The sequence below is a fragment of the Pipistrellus hanaki genome, assembly GCF_964339955.1.
Source record: "Pipistrellus hanaki genome assembly, chromosome: 14".
Lineage (NCBI taxonomy): Eukaryota > Metazoa > Chordata > Mammalia > Chiroptera > Vespertilionidae > Pipistrellus > Pipistrellus hanaki.
The window spans coordinates 15,411,159-15,431,250 of record NC_140516.1 but is presented as its reverse complement, the minus strand read 5'-3'; the positions used below and the strand labels follow the sequence as shown (position 1 = coordinate 15,431,250).

At 39.7% G+C, this 20,092-nt stretch overlaps 1 protein-coding gene across 2 annotated transcripts in view; it reads right to left on the bottom strand.

The window, feature by feature from the left end:
- The window catches only part of MICU1 (mitochondrial calcium uptake 1), a 155,798-nt gene extending 136,182 nt beyond the window's left edge, over positions 1-19,616 (bottom strand). Inside the window, exons 1-2 of one of the 2 annotated variants that reach the window (XM_084904971.1) lie at positions 19,383-19,537; positions 1,697-1,754 (exon numbers count right to left, since the gene is read on the bottom strand). The gene's annotated coding sequence lies outside the window, so the exon portion shown is untranslated. Of the gene's footprint in view, positions 1-1,696; positions 1,755-19,382 lie in introns of both variants that reach the window. The other variant, XM_084904970.1, reaches the window with a different exon arrangement.
- Positions 19,617-20,092: the final 476 nt, after the last annotated feature.

Below are 20,092 nucleotides of genomic sequence, written 5' to 3'. Positions count from 1 at the left end.
TGACTAATATAAATTTTCTAAAACCTCTAGGATGAGTTAATGCATTGAGATCAGCAATTTCATTCTGGGGATTTATCCAAAAGAAACAAAATCACTATCTCAAGAAGATATTGGCACCTGCATTTTCACTGCAGCATTATTTACAACTAGAGGCCCGATGCGCAAAAATTCGTGCAAGAGCAGGCCTTCCTTCCCCTGGCTGCTGCCCGGCTTCTCTCGGGCACCTGGGACCCCAGCTCCTCTCCTCTGGCTGCCAGCAGGCACCTGGGACTGGGCTGGCTTCCCTCAGGCCGCCTGCAGGCACTCAGGACCCCGGCTAACTTCATCAGGAAGGATGTCCAGAATGATGTCCTGAAGACATCAATCTAATTAGCATATTACCCTTTTATTATTATAGAAGATAATCAAGACATGTCAATAACCTACATATCTATCAATAGATGAATGGATTAGAAAATGTGATATATTTTTATTGGTAGATACAATGGAATGCTATTTGGCCATAAAAAAGAAGGGGATTTTGTCATTTGCAACAACATGGATGGGCCTTGAGGTCTTTATGCTAACTGAATTAAGTCACACAGAGAGACAAATATCATAAAGTATTTCACTTCTATGTAAAAAATAATAATAATAAAAAATAAAAAGAAAGCTCAAGAAAATAGATTGGTGCCGAAACCGGTTTGGCTCAGTGGTAGAGCGTCGGTTTGTGGACTGAAAGGTCCCAGGTTCGATTCCAGTCAGGGGCATGTACATTGGTTGCAGGCACATCCCTGGTGGGGGGTGTGCAGGAGGCAGCTGGTCGATGTTTCTCTCTCATCGACGTTTCTAGCTCTCTATCTCCCTTCCTCTCTGTAAAAAATTAATAAAATGAAAAGCAAAAATAAAAACAAAAACAAAAACCAGATTGGTAGTTGCCAGAGGTGGGAGATGAGGTGTGGGCAAACAGGTGAAGGTAACCAAAAGGTGCACATTTTCAGTCTTAAAATAAGCAAGTCCTGGGGTTGTAATGTGCAAAATCTACCTATTAAAAGAGTAACATGCTAATTCACCGTACTTTCGTGAGGCCCAAAGATGGCAGGTTAATTTGTTTATGTGGCCGCTCCTGGCCTCTGACCAGCGTAGGAAGGCAGAAATGCAGCTCCGGCCAGAGCAAAGGCAGTGCCGGCAGCCAGGGAAAGGAAGGCCCATTCTGGCACGAATCTTCATGCATTGGGCTTCTAGTAGTTAATAATACTATATTGTATATTTGAAAGCTGCTAAGAGAGTCAACCTTTTTTTCTTTTTAATCCTCATGTGAGGATATTTTTTCATTGATTTTTAGAGAGAGTGGGAGGGAGAGAGACACAGAGAGAGAAATATTGATGTGAGAGATTCACATCGTTTGGTTGCCTCCTGCATGCGCCCCCGAGGGCTGGTATTGAGCCTGCAATTCAGGTACATGTCCTTAACCAGAATCAAACTCAGAATCCTTCAGTCCACTGGCCAATGCCCTATCCACTGAGCAAATCCAGCAAGGGCAAGAGAGTCAATCCAAAAAGTTCTTATCACAAGAAAAAAGTTAGTAACTATGATGAATGTTAACTAGATTTACTGTGATTATTTGCAATATATACAGATATCAAATCATTATGCTGTGCACCTAAAATGAATATAATGTTATGTCAACTATATCTCAATTTTAAAAATAATTTACCTTAAAAATGATAATGAATACAATATCAGGATCCAGTTGATACATGTAAAACAATGGTCTGAAAAAATACAAAGAAAAATATTTTTGTCAGTTAGAACTGAAAGAAATGAATTAATTTCAAAGCTAAAAAAACATATAAAGAACAATAATAAAGGCAAAAGATGAATAAAAAATAAAAATAAAAGCCCACATAAGAGAGGTAAATAGGAGAAAAGCAATAACTCTGGTTAATAAATTGCTGTGTTTAAAAAACAATAAAACAATTAGCTAGCTTGGGGAGATACAAATATACAAATAGGGAAATAACCTTTGAAACAAAAGAAATTTTAAATGTCACAACACTATTTTGTAGATCTCTCTGTTGCACATAAATTTGAAAACCTTGGCAAAGTAGAAATTACCTAGGGAAAACAAAGATGAACAAAATTGACATAATTAGGATAATAAAGCTTAAACAGGCAAATTTACACAGGGAACGTCATTACTGAACTACCCTATTTAAAAAAGCACACCCCCAGGCCAGTTGGGCTCAGTGGTTAGGGCATGGGCTCTCAGAGTGAAGTGTTACAGGTTAGGTTCCAGTCAAGGGCGCCTTTACCTCAGTTGATTAAAAAAACAAAACAAACAAACAAACAAAAAACACACCAAAAGAGAATAGAAATTGGCACTCTTTTAATAATATAATAAAATATATATGCTTCAGTCCTAAAGCTAGCATCTTCTCTAATGGGAAAATACCAGAGGTATTTTTGCTAAGAATAGGAACAATGTAAGAATATCCATACTATACAATACAGTACAGTAGAAATTGGTTAGGGCAATTAGATAAGAAAATGCAACTATACAAAAGAATTGATAGAGAAGTAAAATTATTAGTACTGGAAAATGATATGATAGAATACCTGGAAAGAGCATAGTTTCCCAAATCAAGGCTCTATTAACATTTGGGGGACATAATTCTTGGTTTGGGGAGGCTGTTCCAAGCATTGTAAGATGCTTTAACAGCATCTCTGGCTTTTACGCTCTAGATGCCAGTAGCACATTCCTCACTCAGTTATGACAACCTAAAGTTTAGGTCCTAAACTGTTTTCAGACATTAACAAATTTCCACAGAGGATACAATGAGGTAGGTTGAGAACCAATGCCTTAAATAATCTATAATAAGAAAAGCATAATATGCTAACTAGAGCAGACAACCTTCTGGACAAAGCTGAGGCTTGCAAGGGAAAGGAAGGCCTACTCTTGCATGAATTTCATGCATCTGGCCTCTAATTAATGATAAAACTAATTCAAACACTTATAGTTGCTGTTGTTACCTTTGCTTTTAGAGTCAGATTAAAAAAAATTATTACCAAGAAATATGTAAAATAGCTTACTCCCTATGTTTTTCTTTTAGGAGTTTCAGTTGCCTTCCGAACACCCCTGACCTGGAGGCTGGGATGAAACCTGCAACCCAGGTATGCACCCTTGACCTGGAATGGAACCCACAACCTTTCAGTATGTGGATATCAATCCAACCACTGAGCAACACCTACCAGGGCTTTAATCCATTTGTAAGTTATTTTTGTGTATAGTGTAAGATAGTGGCCCAATTTCATTCTTTTGCATATGGCTATCCAGTTTTCCCAAGACAATTTACTAAAGAGTCTGTTCTTTCCTCCTTTGTGTATTCTTGGCTCCTTAGTCATAAATTAATTGACCCATATATGAATAGGTTGATTTCTGGGCTCTCTATTCTGTTCCATTGATCTATGTCTGGTTTTTAAAAAATATTTTTTATTGACTTTGTACAGAGAAGAAGGGAGAGGGAGAGTTAGAAACATCGATGAGAGAGAAACATTGATCAGCTGCCTCCTGCACACTCCCTACTGGATATGTGCCCATACCAAGGTACATGCGCTTGACAGGAATCAAACCTGGGACCCTTGAGTCCACAGGCCAACACTCTATCCACTGAACCAAACCAGTTAGGGCAATCTATGTCTGTTTTTATATAAAACCACACTGTTTGAGTACTAGAGCTTTGTAATCCTATCTAATAAAAGAGTAGCATGCAGATTGACCATCACTCCAACACACAAGATCAAGATAGCTGCCCCCATGTGGTCAAAGATCCTGCCCCCATGTGGACACAAGATGGCTGCCACAAGATGGCCAGCAGGAGAGGGCAATTGGGAGACACCAGGCCTGCAAGGGAAGGCAGTTGGGGGTGATCAACACTGCAGGGGGAGGGCAGTTAGGATGACCAGGCTGGCTGAGGAGGGAAGTTGGGGGCAAAAAGGCTGGCAGGGGAGCAGTTAGACATCAACCAGGCTGGCAGTGGAGTGGTTAGGGGGTGATCAGGCTGGCAGGCAGAACTGGTTAGGAGCAATCAGGAAGGCAGGCAGGCTAGCAGTTGGGAGCCAGAAGTCCTGGATTGTGAGAGAGATGTCTGACTGGGATTGGGCCTAAACGGGCAGTCGGACATCCCTTGAGGGGTCCCAGATTAGAGAGTGTGCAGGCTGGGCTGAGGGACACCACCACCTGTTCTCTCCCACCCCCATGCATGAATTTTGTGCACCAGGCCTCTAGTATAGTAAAAAATCAGAAAGCATGATGCCTCCAGATTTTTTCTTTCTCAGGATTGCTTTGTCTTTGTCTTTCAAGGTCTTTTATGGTTCTACTAGAGGCCCACTGCATGAAAATTCATGCACTGGAGGGAGGTCCCTCAGCCTGGCCTGCCCCCTCTCACAGTCTGGGAGCAGATGCTCTATCCATTGAGCTAAACTAGTTAGGGTTAGTCTCTTATTCTATAAAATAAAACTTTGTTTTTAGCTTGAATGATAGAAAAGATAAACTTAACTGTCTAACCTTGCAAGCTAGCCATCTAAAGGGGCTGATACATTATATTAATTCCCATATTCTGCCATGTGTTTGTTCATCCAATGTTACAGGTGTTTCATTAGATATAATATGTACTCAAGGTTACAAGTTGTCTGTATAGATATTACAAGTGTTTGATTAGATACAAGTTGTCTTACACAAAGAACTAGAAGGATATAAAAAAGGAAATACTCCCTCCTGTGTTAGTTCAGAATTTGACAGGGGTAATCTGCTCTGAACCTGTGCGCAATAAAGATGACTCCTAACTAATTGGCTCATTAGGCCTCTTGTCTAGCTCTCCAACTTGCATTACAACAATCTCCCATAAACCTTCATTAAAACCTTTTACTTATCTGGTTTTCCATACTCTTCCATATTTTCAGAATAAGGGAATATATCCTTTGGTCCTAAAAAAGCAATCTCATGAGTTCCAAAAAAAGAAAATGGACAGTTTGTCTGTGGGAAGTCTGTAGCTCCAACAGGAACTTCTTATGCTTGAGCGGACCAAATGAAGATAACCTTTCATCTTGAAGATAAGGTCTCCAGGTTTGAAATTAAGAGTAATGTTTCTTAAGGGGTGATTCTAGGGGTTCAACGTCCCAAAGGTCAAAATCTGGGGTTGCCTCTAGGCTCCCAGGCAAGCCGCTAGCCAGCTCTTTTTTACAGAGGCTTTTTCTTTTAATGTTATTAAAAGTTTGAAAAATGAAAAGGAAATAACCTATAATTTTACTAGCCTCATATATATTACACCTGTGATGCATTTTTCAAGTTATTTCTGATAAAGTGTTCTAAAGATTTGTCATACAATGTGAATATATTTAATACTACTGAATTTAAGATGATAAGTTTAATCTTCTGTGTTTTCCACCATAATAAAAAACAACAAAAATAGAATATACAACACAAAGCGTGAACCCTAATGTAAACTATGTACTTTACTTAACAATGTACCAATATTGGCTCATCAGTTGTAACAAATGTGTCCCACTAAAGCAAGAAGTTAAAAAGGGGAAATTGTGGGAAAGAGTGAAGGGGTATATACAATAGAACTCTGAATTTTTCACTCACTTTTTTTTCTTTGAACCTAAACCTCCTTAAAAAAGAGTTGAGTTTAAAACAGTATTTCCCACTATCAGGCATATTCCATTTGCAAATATCATTTGCCTACATTCAATCACAATGACTACACGTTTCATATTCCTTGAGGAACTACTCAATTACATATATGACTGCTCACAATATTTCTCCAAACAGTATAAAACAGATAAAGATCCCTGCTGTCTTTCTTGCACTCTTCCATTGGTTACAACTTGCTCTTTCCCTATGTAGCAACTGTGGGGAGTTAAGGACAAAACAGCTACTGTTCTCCTACATATCTAGAATGGCAGTAGTTTTGTGCCAAATAGGAGGGAAATTGAGAAAGTAATCACTGGGGGAAAAAAAAAAAAAAATATATATATATATATATATATATATATATATATATATATAATTATATATATATAAAATTCTGTGGTTCAGATGAGGAACCCTGGTTGAGAAAGATGTTAGAGATATGGAAAACTAACCAGAACTAACATAACATTATGAGTAGCTAATACTCAGTAATCTCATTCCCATTTTGAATAGATAAGAGAAGCTAACAAAACAAAAACATATATGTAACATTGGGTAAGACCTGTAAAGAAACTACATTAACTTAATCTTTCAAAATATATTCTTAAGCTGCCTCTGCTAAACTCTACAGATCAATCAAATACATCATAACCATTAATAGTTTCCTAATAAGTATATATGTATTTGAATCCTGAGGGAAATATAAGAAAGACCAGAATTATTCTGACCAGGATTGAAAACAGGAAGCTCTTAAAAAATAAAATCTATAATAATAAAAGGGCAATATGCTAATTAGTCCAGAAATCTTCCAGACGTCCTTCCTGATGAAGCTAGGGCCAGGGCCAGGGGGTGGGATGGGGGGAAGTTGGGGAAGTTGAGGGGGGGGGGGGGGAGAAGCCAGCCTGGATTCCGGGTGCCTGCAGGCGGCTGGAGAGAAGCCAGCCCGGGTCCGGGTACCTGCTGGTGGCCAGAGGAGGGAAGCCCGGATCCCAGATGCCAGAGGAAAGCTGGTGTCAGCAGCCTGGGTCCCAGGTGCCAGAGGGAAGCCTATGCTGGAAGCCAGAGAAAGAAGGCCTACTCTTGCACAAATTTTCATGCACCGGGCCTCTAGTATTAAAATAATTCCATTTTAAAATTTATTTACAAATAGGTTAGGATCTGAAACAATGGTTTCAGAGCATTCTGCCAGCTTCATGAAATGCAACCTTATTCTGTTTCTTTTCTCTTTACCGCTTTCCTTATTTTTCTTCTTCTTCTATTCATACCTTAAATTTGCAAGTCATTCCAAGGTGCTTTTAGCCTGACAGTTCTCAAGACCAAAGAGAGCTATTAATAAGAATTAGGTTTCCTGTTCCATCATCCATGGTCAAGTTTCTAAGTCAGAGAAAACACAAATGCCCAGTCTTTATCCCCATACAGAACTTCTGCTTGACAATAAGTCAACACAGATGGTAATCTAAATGCCTTCCTTTGTCTTTCCCTAGTATGCAGCCCTCACCAGCCCTTCCTATAAAGAGAAAGTATTTCTTAACAGAAAAAGAGAGAAGTACACTGGACTTAAAAAAAAAGCAAAGTACACTGGACTTAGAAGTTTTTTCTTTTTCTTTTTAATTCCAGAGAGGAAGGGAGAGGGAGATAGAAATAAAAAACATCAATGATGAGAGAGAATCATTAATTGTCTGCTTCCTGCATGTCCCTTACTGGGAATAGAGCCCGCAAGCCAGGCATATGCCCTGACGGGGAATTGAACCAGCAACCTCGTGGTGCACAGGATGATGCTCAACCAACTAAGCTACCAGCTAGAAGGAGTAAATTAAAACACACATACACACACACACACACACACACACTCACTCTTCAGGGTAAAAAGAAAAAATGTAAAATACTGATCAACAATAATGCATTATATGCACTGTAGAACACAATACTTTATGGGCTTTCCTATTAAATTAAAGCCTCTAAATCCTACTGTGATATAGAAATGATATGTGAAAACAGAATGAAGGAATCAATATTTAATAAGATGTCACCTTGCATTTGCAGAGAATTCTGCATTTTATAAGTGTTCCAATGTTCATTTGCATTATATTCAATTTCCAGATATAGAAAATTAGGCACTTGTATTAAAATATAATAACAATTCCATGTCAAAACTCAAGCGTATGTATATGACATGTTATTCAGTCTCCTTCAACAGCAAAGAATTGAGTGTACGATGGGCCAATCTGTAAGAATAACATATATTTCTGGCAAATGAAGTCTCTTTCTGCCTAAATAACAATTTCAGTGGTATTTTTTTTTTTAGCATTCACAGTAATATACATCTTTATAGATAATCTTTTATAACAACCTGTCTATAATTATGTTTTCTCTAAAAACAAACCTGCTAGGTTGACAGCAAGAGTAGATATTTCATAGAATGTTTTACTTCCTTTTAAGCCTTTATTCCAACTTATCTATCCAAGTACTTTTGTTTTTATTTTTTATTGAATTTATTGGAGTGACAGTGGTATAAATAAAATTATATAGGCTTCAGGTGTACAATTCTATAATACACCATTAGTACATTGCACTGTGTGTTCACCACTCTAAGTCAAATCTCCTTTCATCCACTTATCCTCTCTATATCCTCTTCTAATCTGCCCTCCCTTCCCTTTCCCTCTGGTAATCACCACACCATTGTCTGTGCCTGTGAATTTGTTATATGTATTTTTGTGAGTTTTTTTTTTTTTTTTTTCTCAATCCCTTCACCTTTCCACTCAGCCCCCACAAACCCCTTCACCTCTGACAGCTGTCAGTCTGTTCTCTATTTTTCAAGGTACTTCTAAAAAGATTTCCCTTGCTTACATAAAGATATTTTAAACTTTAGGATTTAATTAAAGCCAAAATTAGAACATCACAAATTCAAGTGGTACTGAACATGTAGCTAAGTTTATATTGTTGTACATTTTGTTTTGTTTTATTAAACTGAGGCCCAGAAAATCAAGTGTCTCTACTCAAAGTAATCTAGTTAATTAATCCTTACTAACTTGACTTAAGTGGTTATTAATTTTGAAGTCAGTCAAACCTGTGATTTCAGACTTGGCAATTTAGAGCTTCCATAAAACAGGAATAATAACACTGCAAATGACTATGAAGAGAATTAAATAAGAAATTGCTTGTAAAATGCTGAGCACAGTGCCTACACACAATAAATTATGAATAAATGTTTGTTGGGAAGGTAATATAAGAGGATGCTAGTGATGGTGATAATTCAAATAAAACTGTACAATATAATATAAATTTCACTAAAATATTACATAAGTATAAAATGTTTAAATGCTTCCTTTTAGTGCAAACAATTAAAATGAAAAGTAATACTCTAATCATAAACATATATCTATTATCTATCCTTACTATACTAATCAAGGAAGTGAACATTTTTGTTCTTTTTCTTTTAACCTAAATAGCATTTCAAATCCATGGAATCAATTTGCCATTTTTAAGAAATCTTACATTGTGATTTAAAAGCTATCTAGTCCAACAACAACAAAAATCCAATTAAAAATGGGCAAAAGACTTGATTAGACATTTCTCCAAGGAAGATATTCAAATAAATACAAGGTGCTCAACTTTAGGGAAATGCAAATCAAAATCACAATGAGATACCACTTCACATCCATTAGGATAGCTTGTTTTTGTTTTTTGTTTTTTGTTTTTTTAGCAGAAAATAACAAATGTTGGAGAAAATGTGGGACCTTTGTGCACAGTTAGTGGGAATGTAATATAGTGCAGCTGCTATGGAAAACAGTTAAACATAGAATTACAATAGGAGCCAGCGTTCCACTCCTAGATATATATCCAAAAGAATGAAAAGCAGGGACTCAAGTAGATACTTGTATACCAGTGTTCAGAGCAGCATTATTCACAATAGCCATAAGGTAGAATAGCTGAAATGTCCATCAACAGAAAAGTGGATTAAAAAAAATGTGTGCAAACATAATAATGGAATATTATTCAGTCTTAAGAAAATTCACTGCTGGTGGGAATGTAAACTGATGAAAACTGTATGGCGATTCCTAAAAAAATTAAGAATAGTTACCTTCCATATGACTCAGCAGTCCTTCTTCTGGGTACCTACACTCAAAAATTGAAAGCGGCATATATGCACCTTTATTTCATTGCACCATTACTCATGGTGTCCAAGACATAACAACAAGTGTCCTTTGATAGGTGATTGAATAAAGAAGATGTGGTACCTATATTCAATGGCATACTATTCAGCCATAAGAAAAGATGAAATACTGCCATTTTTTACAACATGGATAGACCTTGAGAATATCATGCTAAATGAAATAAGTCAGTCAGAAAAGGTTAAGGACCATATGATTTCACTCATATGTGGAATATAAAACTGAAAGTAACAAATGAACAAATAAGAAAAAAAAACTCATAGACACAGACAACAGTATGGTAGTTACCACAGGGAAGGGGGGTTAGAGCTAGAGAAACATAAAGGAGGCCAAATATATGGTGACAGAAAATTTAACTTTGGGTGGTGGGCACACCATGCAATATACAAATTATATATCATAGAAACATACACTTAAAACCTATATAATTTTATTAACCAATGTCACCTAAATAAATTTAATGAAAAGAAAAAATACTAAAAATAAGGTGCCCAGATTTTAAAAAGAAATGAAATTCTGATACATCCTATAACAAGGATGACGCTTGAAGACATTATGTTAAGTGAAATAAACCAGATACAATAGAACAAAATTGTATCATTCGACTTATAGGAGGTTTTTTGAGATAGAAAATAGAATAGAGGTTAACAGGAACTGAAGAGAGGAGAGAATAAGAAGTTATCATTTGCCCTGGCCAGTGTTGCTTAGCTGGTTGAAGCATTCTACCTCACACCAAAAAGTGGCGGGTTCAATTCTGGTCAGACACACAACTAGATTTCAGGTTTGGTCCTCAGTTAGAGCATAAGTGGGAGGTTACCGATTGATGTTTCTCTCTCACATTGATGTTTCTCCCTGTCTTTCCTCTCTTTAAAAACAAATTTAAAAATGCATAGTTGTTGGGGAGAAACCAGGATGGCACCTGAAATTGCTGCCTCACAAAACCACTTCAAAAATACAACTAAAAGACAAAACAGACATCATCCAGAACCACAGAAAGGCTGGCTGAGTGGAAATTCTACAACTAGAAGGAAAGGGAAAAGCACACTGAGCTTCACAGGAGATATAGAAGTAAAGTGCGAAGATACGGAGGCACGACCGTGGAAAAAGCTGGCAGCTGAGTACACGGTTGTCTTTTTCAATCTGGAGGGAGACACAAGCTCCAGAAAGTTGAAGATAATGTAAGAAACCTCTGGGACAATTTCAAGCGAACCAACATCAGAATTATTGGGGTGCCAGAAGAAGAGAAAGAGCAAGATACTGAAAACCTATTTGAAGAAATAATGACCAAAAACTTCCCCTACCTGGTGAAAGAAATAGACTTACAAGTCCAGTAAGAGTGGAGAACCCCACACTAAAGGAAACCAAAAAGGACCACACAAAGACACATAATTAAAATGCCAAGAGCAAAAGACAAAGAGAGAATATTAAAAGCAGCAAGAGAACAACAGTTAATTACCTACAAGGGAGTACCCATACGACTGTCAGCTGATTTCTCAACAGAAACCATGCAGGCCAGACGGGAGTGGCAAGAAATTTTCAAAATGAATAGCAAGATCCTACAACCAAGATTACTCTACACAGCAAAGTTATCATTCAGACTGGAGGGTCAAATAAAGAGCTTCACAGATAAGAAAAAGCTAAAAGAGTTCATCACCATCAAACCAGTATTATATGAAATGCTGAAAGGTATTCTTTAAGAAGAGGAGGAAGAAGAAAAAGGTAAAGATAAAAATTATGAACAACAAATACATATCTATCAACAAGTGAATCTAAAAAAATCCAGTGAATAAAAAATTTGATGAACAGAATAAACTGGGAATATAATAGAATCAAGGGTATAGAAAGAAAGTGGACTGACAATTTTTTCTGGGAAAGGGTGTAGGGGGAGAGGGAAGAGACTGGACAAAAATCATACACCTATGGATGAGGACAGTGGGGGGAAGTAAGGGTAGAGGGTGGGTTGGGAACCTGGTGGAAGGGAGCTATGGGGGAAAAAAGAGGAACAATTGTAATAATCTGAACAATATTTATTTATTTATTTATTTATTTTTTTAAAATATATTTTATTGATTTTTTACAGAGAGGAAGAGAGAGAGAGATAGAGAGCTAGAAACATCAATGAGAGAGAAACATCGATCAGCTGCCTCTTGCATACCCCCTACCAGGGATGTGCCCGCAACCAATGTATATGCCCTTGACCAGAATCGAACCTGGGACCTTTCAGTCCGCAGATCGACGCTCTACCACTGAGCCAAACTGGTTTCAGCTGAACAATAAATATTTATTAAGAAAAAGAAAACAGTGCAAAGACAGAAAAAAAAAAAAAAGACCAATATAATTAGTTCCTCAGATAACTGTATATTTTACTCTTCCCACAGTTAAACATGATGAAATTGGGAAAATAAAATCTTTGTAGACATTACTTTTTGTTATTATTATTAAGTTACTAGTGGCCCGGTGCACGAAATTTGCGCACAGTGGGGGGGTAGGGGTTCCTCAGCCCAGCCTGCACCCTCTCCAATTGGGGACCCCTTGGGGGATGCCATAGGAATATACCTCTCACAATCTGGGACCACTGGCTTATAACTGCTCACCTGCTTGCCTGCCTGATTGCCCCTAACTGCCTCGCCTGCTTGTCTGATTGACACTAAACCCTCATGCCTGCCTGCCTAATTACCCAACTGCCCTCCCCTGCTAGCCTGATCTCGCCCCCCACTGTTCTCCCCTGCTGGCCTGATCTCACCCCCAACTGACCTCCTCTGCCAGCCAATTTGGTTCTGATTGGTTGGTTTCTATGCCAGTCAGTATTTCTGGACCTATCAATGGGGCCTTATCAGAAAGATGGGGCTGATCAGAAGCCCCAGTGGAGGCCTGGAGAGAAATAGAGGTGCAGCTGCTGGCCAGACTGGAAGAGAAAGAGAGAGGCAAGTGCTGATCAAAAGTGCTGGTAACACAGGCAACAAATCAGTCCCTCCTTCTCTCTCCAGGCCTCTTTCTGACCCTGATTCACAGCCCCTCGGCAGTCAGTGTTGGGGCATCACACCTGCAGCGGAAGCAGTAAGCGCTGACTGCAGAACTGACTTCCAGCTGGTCGATCCTCAGTCATTACTGGTGATTACAACCCAGGTTTTTTATATATTAGGATATTTAATGAGAACCTCCTATATCCAAGACAGTTGGCATACATTAATCTTCGCAAGAACCCCAGAGATAGTGTATTGTCATTTCAATTTTGCAAATGAAACTCAAGTTCAGAGAAATTAAGTAATTTTCACAACACCCAGAAGTGATGGAGTTGGGTTTTAGAATACAGATCTGTCTAAACTAAAGCATGTGCCACCAATGTTAGCAAATAAAGTTCCAATGTCCATTGAAATGAACTGTTAACATTTCTTTCCAACAAAGACAAGGCAGTGGAGTAAACAATATTGCTTCAATTATATTTTCTCTAAAAATACAATGAATCATCAGAATAATATGTAAAGATACAAAACCAGCCATTAATGTTAACTACAGTTTAAAAAAATTAATTTGAGAGAGAGAAAGGAAAAGAGAGAGAGAGAGAGAGAGAGAGAGAGAGAGAGAGAGAGAGAGAGAGAGAATGTGGCAGAGAAACATAAATTGGTAGCCTCCAGCACATGCCCTAACCGGGGATCCAACCCACAATCCAGGTATGTATCCTGACTGGAACCAAAAGGACAATGATACAACCAACCCAGCCACCCGGTTTTAAAGTTAATACCCAGTGACAGCAATTAGTGACAATTATAATGATATATTTTTCATATAATACACAAATGAAGTGGTTTCTACACTTTTTAAAACATGAAATAATTGCCCTAGTCAGTTTGGCTCAGTGGATAGAGCGTTGGCCTGCAGACTTAAGGGTCCCAGGTTCGATTTTGGTAAAGGGTCCATGCCCAGATTGTGGGCTCAATCCCTAGTACGGGGTATGCAGGAGGCAGTCGGTCAATGATTCTCTCTCATCATTAATGTTTCTGTCTCTCTCCCTCTTCCTTCCTCCTTGAAATAAATGAAAATATACTTGAAACAAATAAACACATGAAATAATTGAAGAGAATCAAGCATTTAACCATATTACCTACATATACTTAAAAACTTAGAACATATTAATTTACTACTTATAAGCTGCAGTTAATAAAATTAATCCACTGTAGTAAAAATATTTATCAAAAATAAATTTTATCAAACTGCCAAATAAGCATAATATTAAAGTTAGAAAATCTGAATGTTCCAGAGTAAGAATACAGTAACAGTACAGATAAATGCACTTGAAGAGTTTATTTTTTAAATTTATTTTTATTGATTTTTTTATAGAGAGGAAGGGAGAGGGATAGAGAGTTAGAAACATCTATGAGAGAGAAATATCAATCAGCTGCCTCCTGCACACTCCCTACTGGGTATGCGCCCACAACCAAGATACATGCCCTGGACTGGAATTGAACCTGGGACCCTTGAGTCCTCAGGCTGACGCTCTATTCACTGAGTCAAACCCGATAGGACTTACTTGTTTATTTTTTAAATATGTTTCTATTGATTTCAGAGAGAAAGGGCGAGGAAGAGAGAGATAGAAACATCAATGATGAGAGAATCATCTATCACCATGCCTCACACTGGGGATTGAGCTCCCAACTCAGGTACTTGAAGAGTTTAAGTTCTATAAATTAATAAAATAACAGATATTAAAAACAAAAAAATCATGTGGCTCAGCCAGCTGGAGCTTTGTCCCCTACACTAAAAGATTATGGGTTCTATTCCCAATGAGGGCACACATCTAGGTAGAGGGTTTGATCCCCAGTCAGAGCACACACAGGAGACAACTGATCTATGTTTCTCTCTCACATTAATGTTTATCTCTCCCTTCCTCTTTCTAAAAATAAATAAAAACATATCCTTGGGTAAGGATTTTACAAAGGGGGGAGGGGAGGGGAGCCCTAGCTAGTTTGGCTCAGTGAATAGAGAATCAGCCTGCAGACTGAAGAGTCCCAGGTTCAATTCCAGTCAAGGGCACATGCCCGGGCTGTGGGCTTGATCCCAGTGGGGGTGTGCAGGAGGCAGCCGATCAGTGATTCTCTCTCATTATTGATGTTTCTATCTCTCCCTCCCTCTTCCTCCCTCTCTGAAATAAATAAAAATATATTTTTTAAAAGGGTGGAAGGAATCAACACATACACTGTAAAGTATAATTTAATTTATACTGGGAAAGGAAAGCAAGTTCTCTTAATTATAAAATAAATACATAAAAATTATTTCAGTGAACATCTGTTATTTTTGCCTGTCTAGCAACTCTCCCATCTCTGGGAAATAACACCTCAATTTTCCTTGAGCAATTATATGCCTCCTACCCTTAATTCATGTGGTTTGAAACTGTATACCCCCTACAACCCACTCCAGGGTAGGAACAAGAGCCAATCCTGGCCACACAAAGCATTTTATCACTCTAGCTACAGAGATTGCTTCTAGGACAAGCCAATGAGATGCCCTCCCATACAGTAGAAAAAGGAAAGTTCTTTCTCTTCTGGGGTTTCTCAGGTTAGAGGAAGTAAGTAAGGCTAGTGCTATTAGTACCATCGTTTGCACAGAGTCTGACTTCAGACTCTTTACTTTTCCACAGATTCCCAAACATGCAAGGAAACTAATGGCTACCTGTGGCAGAGGAAAAGATAAATTATGATTTTTGACTTTCAAAAATAACTTCTATTTTCCAAAATAGACACCTATTACCTTTATAACAGCAAGTATGGAACATGGGAAATATGCCCATGTGTCTTCCTCTCATATATGCTCAGAAATCAATATTTAATACCTTAAAAGCATTAATAATTTTCTCATAATTTACCAAAGTGTGTAGAAAATCTATTTTAAAATAATTAACTTTTCCTCTTGGCACAAAAGCAAACTATTTTTATCCGGGGGGGGGGGGTAGTTGTGAGTAAACTTTTAAAAAACTGATTCTCTTTTTAAAAGGGATATATTAAACAATTCTATATGGGGAAGAAATGGCTAATGTTCAGCAAGTGCTATAGCCATTGTAAAAATTCCTCAAAAGGGAAACAAAGGAAAAAACAAATGGGACCACATAAAAATAAAATAAAAAGCTTCCACACAGCAAAAAAACCACCAACAATGAAAAGGGATCCCACTGCATGGGAGAACATATTTGCCAATGAAACATCTCATAAGGAGTTAATATCCAAAATATATAAGGAACACATACAACTTAACAAAAGGAAGACAGTCCAATTAAAAATAGGCAATGGACCTAAATAGACATTGCTCCAGAGGGGACATACAGAGGGGTCAAGACATTAAAAAAAAAATGTTCAAAGTCATTTATCATCTGAAAGATGCAAATCTCTTTCAGAATGGCTACCATCAACAAATCAACACATGACAAGTGCTGGTGAGGATGTGGGAAAAGGGAATCCTAATACACTGATAGTGGGAATGCAGATTGGAGCAGCCGCTATGGAAAACACTATGGAGTTTCCTCAAAAAATTAAATATGGAACTGCCATTTGACCTAGTGAGCCCACTTTGAAGAATTATCTGCCTCAAACACCAATCAGAAAAAAATATATGCACTCCTATTTTCATAACAGCATTATTTACAATAACTAAGATCTGGAAACAGCCCATCAGTAGGTGAGTGGATAAAAAAAAGCTGTGGTACATTTACACCATGGAATACTATACAATGATAAAAAAGAAAGATCTCTTACCCTTCAGACAGCACGAAGGGACCTGGAGAGTATTATGCTAAGTTAAATAGGCCAGTCAGAGAAAGACAAGTATCACATGATCTCACTCATATGAAGAATCTAATGAAAAAATAAACTGATGAACAAAATACATCTAGAGCCATAAAAGCATGAAATAGACTGATGAATCTCAGAGGGAAGGCAGGCAGGAGTAGAGATTAACCAAAGAACTGATAGCATATATTCAGGTAGGAGTAGAGATTAACAAAAGAACCCATGGACACCGACAATAGTGAGATGAAGGCCTGGAGGATGGGGGACGGGTGCAGGGTGGAGGGAGATATCTGTAACACTTGCAATAATAAAGATAATTTTTTTAAAAAAGAGGTAAAACGAAAGATTAAAAGTGGCCACATTAGATTTAATAACTATCAATTACTTTAGTTCTATAATGTTAAATAATATAAGGTTTGGAGGATCCATTAAATCTTTCAGTTATAATTATTTTGCATAATATTGCATTATGGGAGACATTACATATTATTGTTTTATTCTTTTCTTTTTAATATATTTTATTGATTTTTTACAGAGAGGAAGGGAGAGGGATAGAAAGCTAGATACATCGATGAGAGAGGAACATTGACCAGCTGCCTCCTGCACACTCCCCACCAGGGATGTGCTCGCAACCAATGTACATGCCCTTGACCAGAATCGAACCCAGGACCTCTCAGTCCGCAGGCCAACGCTCTATCCACTGAGCCAAACCCGTTTCAGCTATTGTTTTATTCTTAAACTAGAGGCAATTATAAGCCTCCTACCCTTAATTCATGTGATTTGAAACTGTATATTCCCCACAACCCACAAAATTCGTGCACTTGGCAGGGGATCCCTCAGCCTGGCCTGCACCCTCTCGCAGTCTGGGAGCCCTCAGGGGATGTCCTGGAAGCGGGCCTAAGCTGGCAGTTGGACATCCTTGGTGCTGCTTTGGAGGCGGGAGAGGCTCCTGCCTCCGCCACTGTGCTCGCCAGCCATGAGCCTGGCTTCTGGTTGCGCAGCACTTCCCCTGTGGATGCACACTGACCACCAGGGGGCAGCTCCTGCATTGAGCATCTGCCCCCAGTGGTCAGTGCACATCATAGCGACTGGTCGTTTCACCGTTCAGTGGATGCGCATGTTAGCCTTTTATTACATAGGATACACAGGAAAGTCAGTCTCAAGATGAACCTCTTGAGAATGTAAAAAGTCTACTTACTAAATATAGTAAATATTCTAGAGATTATAAAGACAGCAATACACACTTTTGTACTTTTTTTTTTAGGACACCACAGATTTTATTTCTGTGGTATATGTCTATTTTTAAAATTTTTTTATTGATTATAGTATCACATAATTGTCCTCATCCCCCCAACACACTTTTGTATTCTTGCTTATTAGTTTTTATTAACTAATTCTTTCTTCCAAGACATACAACCCACTCCTGAACCTATGCTTATTGCCAGTATTATTCTGTTTTATAGTCCTCATTAATTAAGGACACTTAGAGGTGTTAATGACACTTTCTTGCCATAATTAGGTAGCCAGAGTGGTGTTCTTAAGTGGAAGAGATAATCAGGGACCTAAGAAGGGTGACAATAAAGAGGAGCTGGAGGCCAGAGCCACCTTCCCTCATGCAAGAGGTAGAAGGTCCTCAAAAGTTCTTAAGATAAGGTGATTACCTTAATGATCAACAAGCTCATTACCTTGTCCAACTCCAGTAAGACAGCAGGTTGATCATCCTGGTCAACACCTATGTTTTAAGATGCTGACATTTTACTAACTGGTCCTGTGGTTTTAATGAAATCTAAAGTCTCCTGCTGCTATCAACTCAAACCTGTTTCACTTTTCCTGCAAACTCCTTTCTTCCACGGCAAGATCACTAGCATCCCTGAACCGGAGGGATGCTTTAACATAAACAAAGGTATATCCAAGAACCCACCCCAAAACACTGTGATAGTCACATCTGTTTATAACATAATGGAAAGAAAATGGATCTTTCCAGGTACCACAGGGAGGATAAAACATTTTACTTTAGTCCAACAGCTATAAAATGGCTATTCTGCTAACATGTCAAATACCTACAATATAGTTGTGGCACCTGAAAGAGAAGTTAAAGAAACCACAAACATTAAGATCCCAGAGATGGCAACCTAACAGTCCGTTTTAAACTCTCTCATGGAGTCAATAACACCTGGCTCATCCTCGCAGCACCGTGTGGTGGGTGAGGACAGGATGGCGAGAAGGAAACTTGGAAGAGAAAGGAGGAGACGGGGAAGGCGCCGGAAGAAACAAAAACTGAACAGTCCCAGGACCCGGCACTTGGTGTTGCTCCTTCGGGTCCCCGCTGACTTTCCACTTGTTTGGTTTCAGTGGCTGATACCTCTCCCCGATCCGAGATCTAACTGTCAACTCCCCACCCACTTCCAGCCACACCCACCAGCCCCCGTGGAACCGACCCGGTCTCCCGGCGTCTCCGGGGCGCCCGCGGGAGCCCAGCGGCTGGGAGGGAACCGGCGCCCGGAGAACTTGTCCCGGGACGGACGGAGCAGGAGGGACGGGAAGAAGTCAGGAGGAAGACTCGGGACTCCTCTCCAGCCCCCGAACCGGCGCCTCCGGGAGAGACAGCGACCCCCGCCCGGGGAGAGAAGTCGCCTGCGCCCGGAGCGGACGAACGGCCGGTCCCGGAGACCAGGTCCCTAAAGCGCGGTGCACCCCCTTCCATTCTGCCTCCCGTAAATAACGCCGGTCCCCTCACACCCCTCCGTGCTCAGCACTCACCCGGCCACGCCGAAGCGCCAGTTGCTTCTGCGTCAAATACTCCCACCTCGGAAAACCATAGAGACGGAGAAACAGCGAGACGAGCCTTCACCGCCGCCCACCGCCGGTGACTCCCCCGGCCGCGGGGCCTGTCGGGATAGTGGCGAAGTCGTGTGGGCGGGGCGCGGAGGGGAGGAGTGGGCGGCGGGGGACGCGGAAACAGGCCCCGGCCATAGCCCCGCCCCGCCCTCAGGCCCCGCCCAGCCGTGGCCCCGCCCATATCTCAGGCCCCGCCCCTCCCTCGGGCCCCGCCCCCGGCCCGGCCCCGGGCCCCGTCCCCTCAGTGTTTAGGCGGGAAAGACACACACACACACTCACTCACTCACACTCACATATACACACTCTCACACACACACTCACACACACACACTCACACACACACACTCACACACACACACTCTCACAAACACACACACACACTCTCTCTCACACACACTCTCTCTCTCTCTCTCACACAAACAGAGTTCATAGACATCTAAGAGTTGTACTGTGTCCTCTGTCACCTCGTTGGTGCCCTTTGACTAAGGGAAAAGGAGTCTGAGAAAAGAAAACTGACCACAGTGAGTTGAGAATTGTTCCTTTTGAATTGCATTTAGGTTTTAGGCCTCGGGTAAAAATGTCCTCATTTCCTGACCTTGAAACTTTTTTTCAATTTAGAAACCTCATCCTTT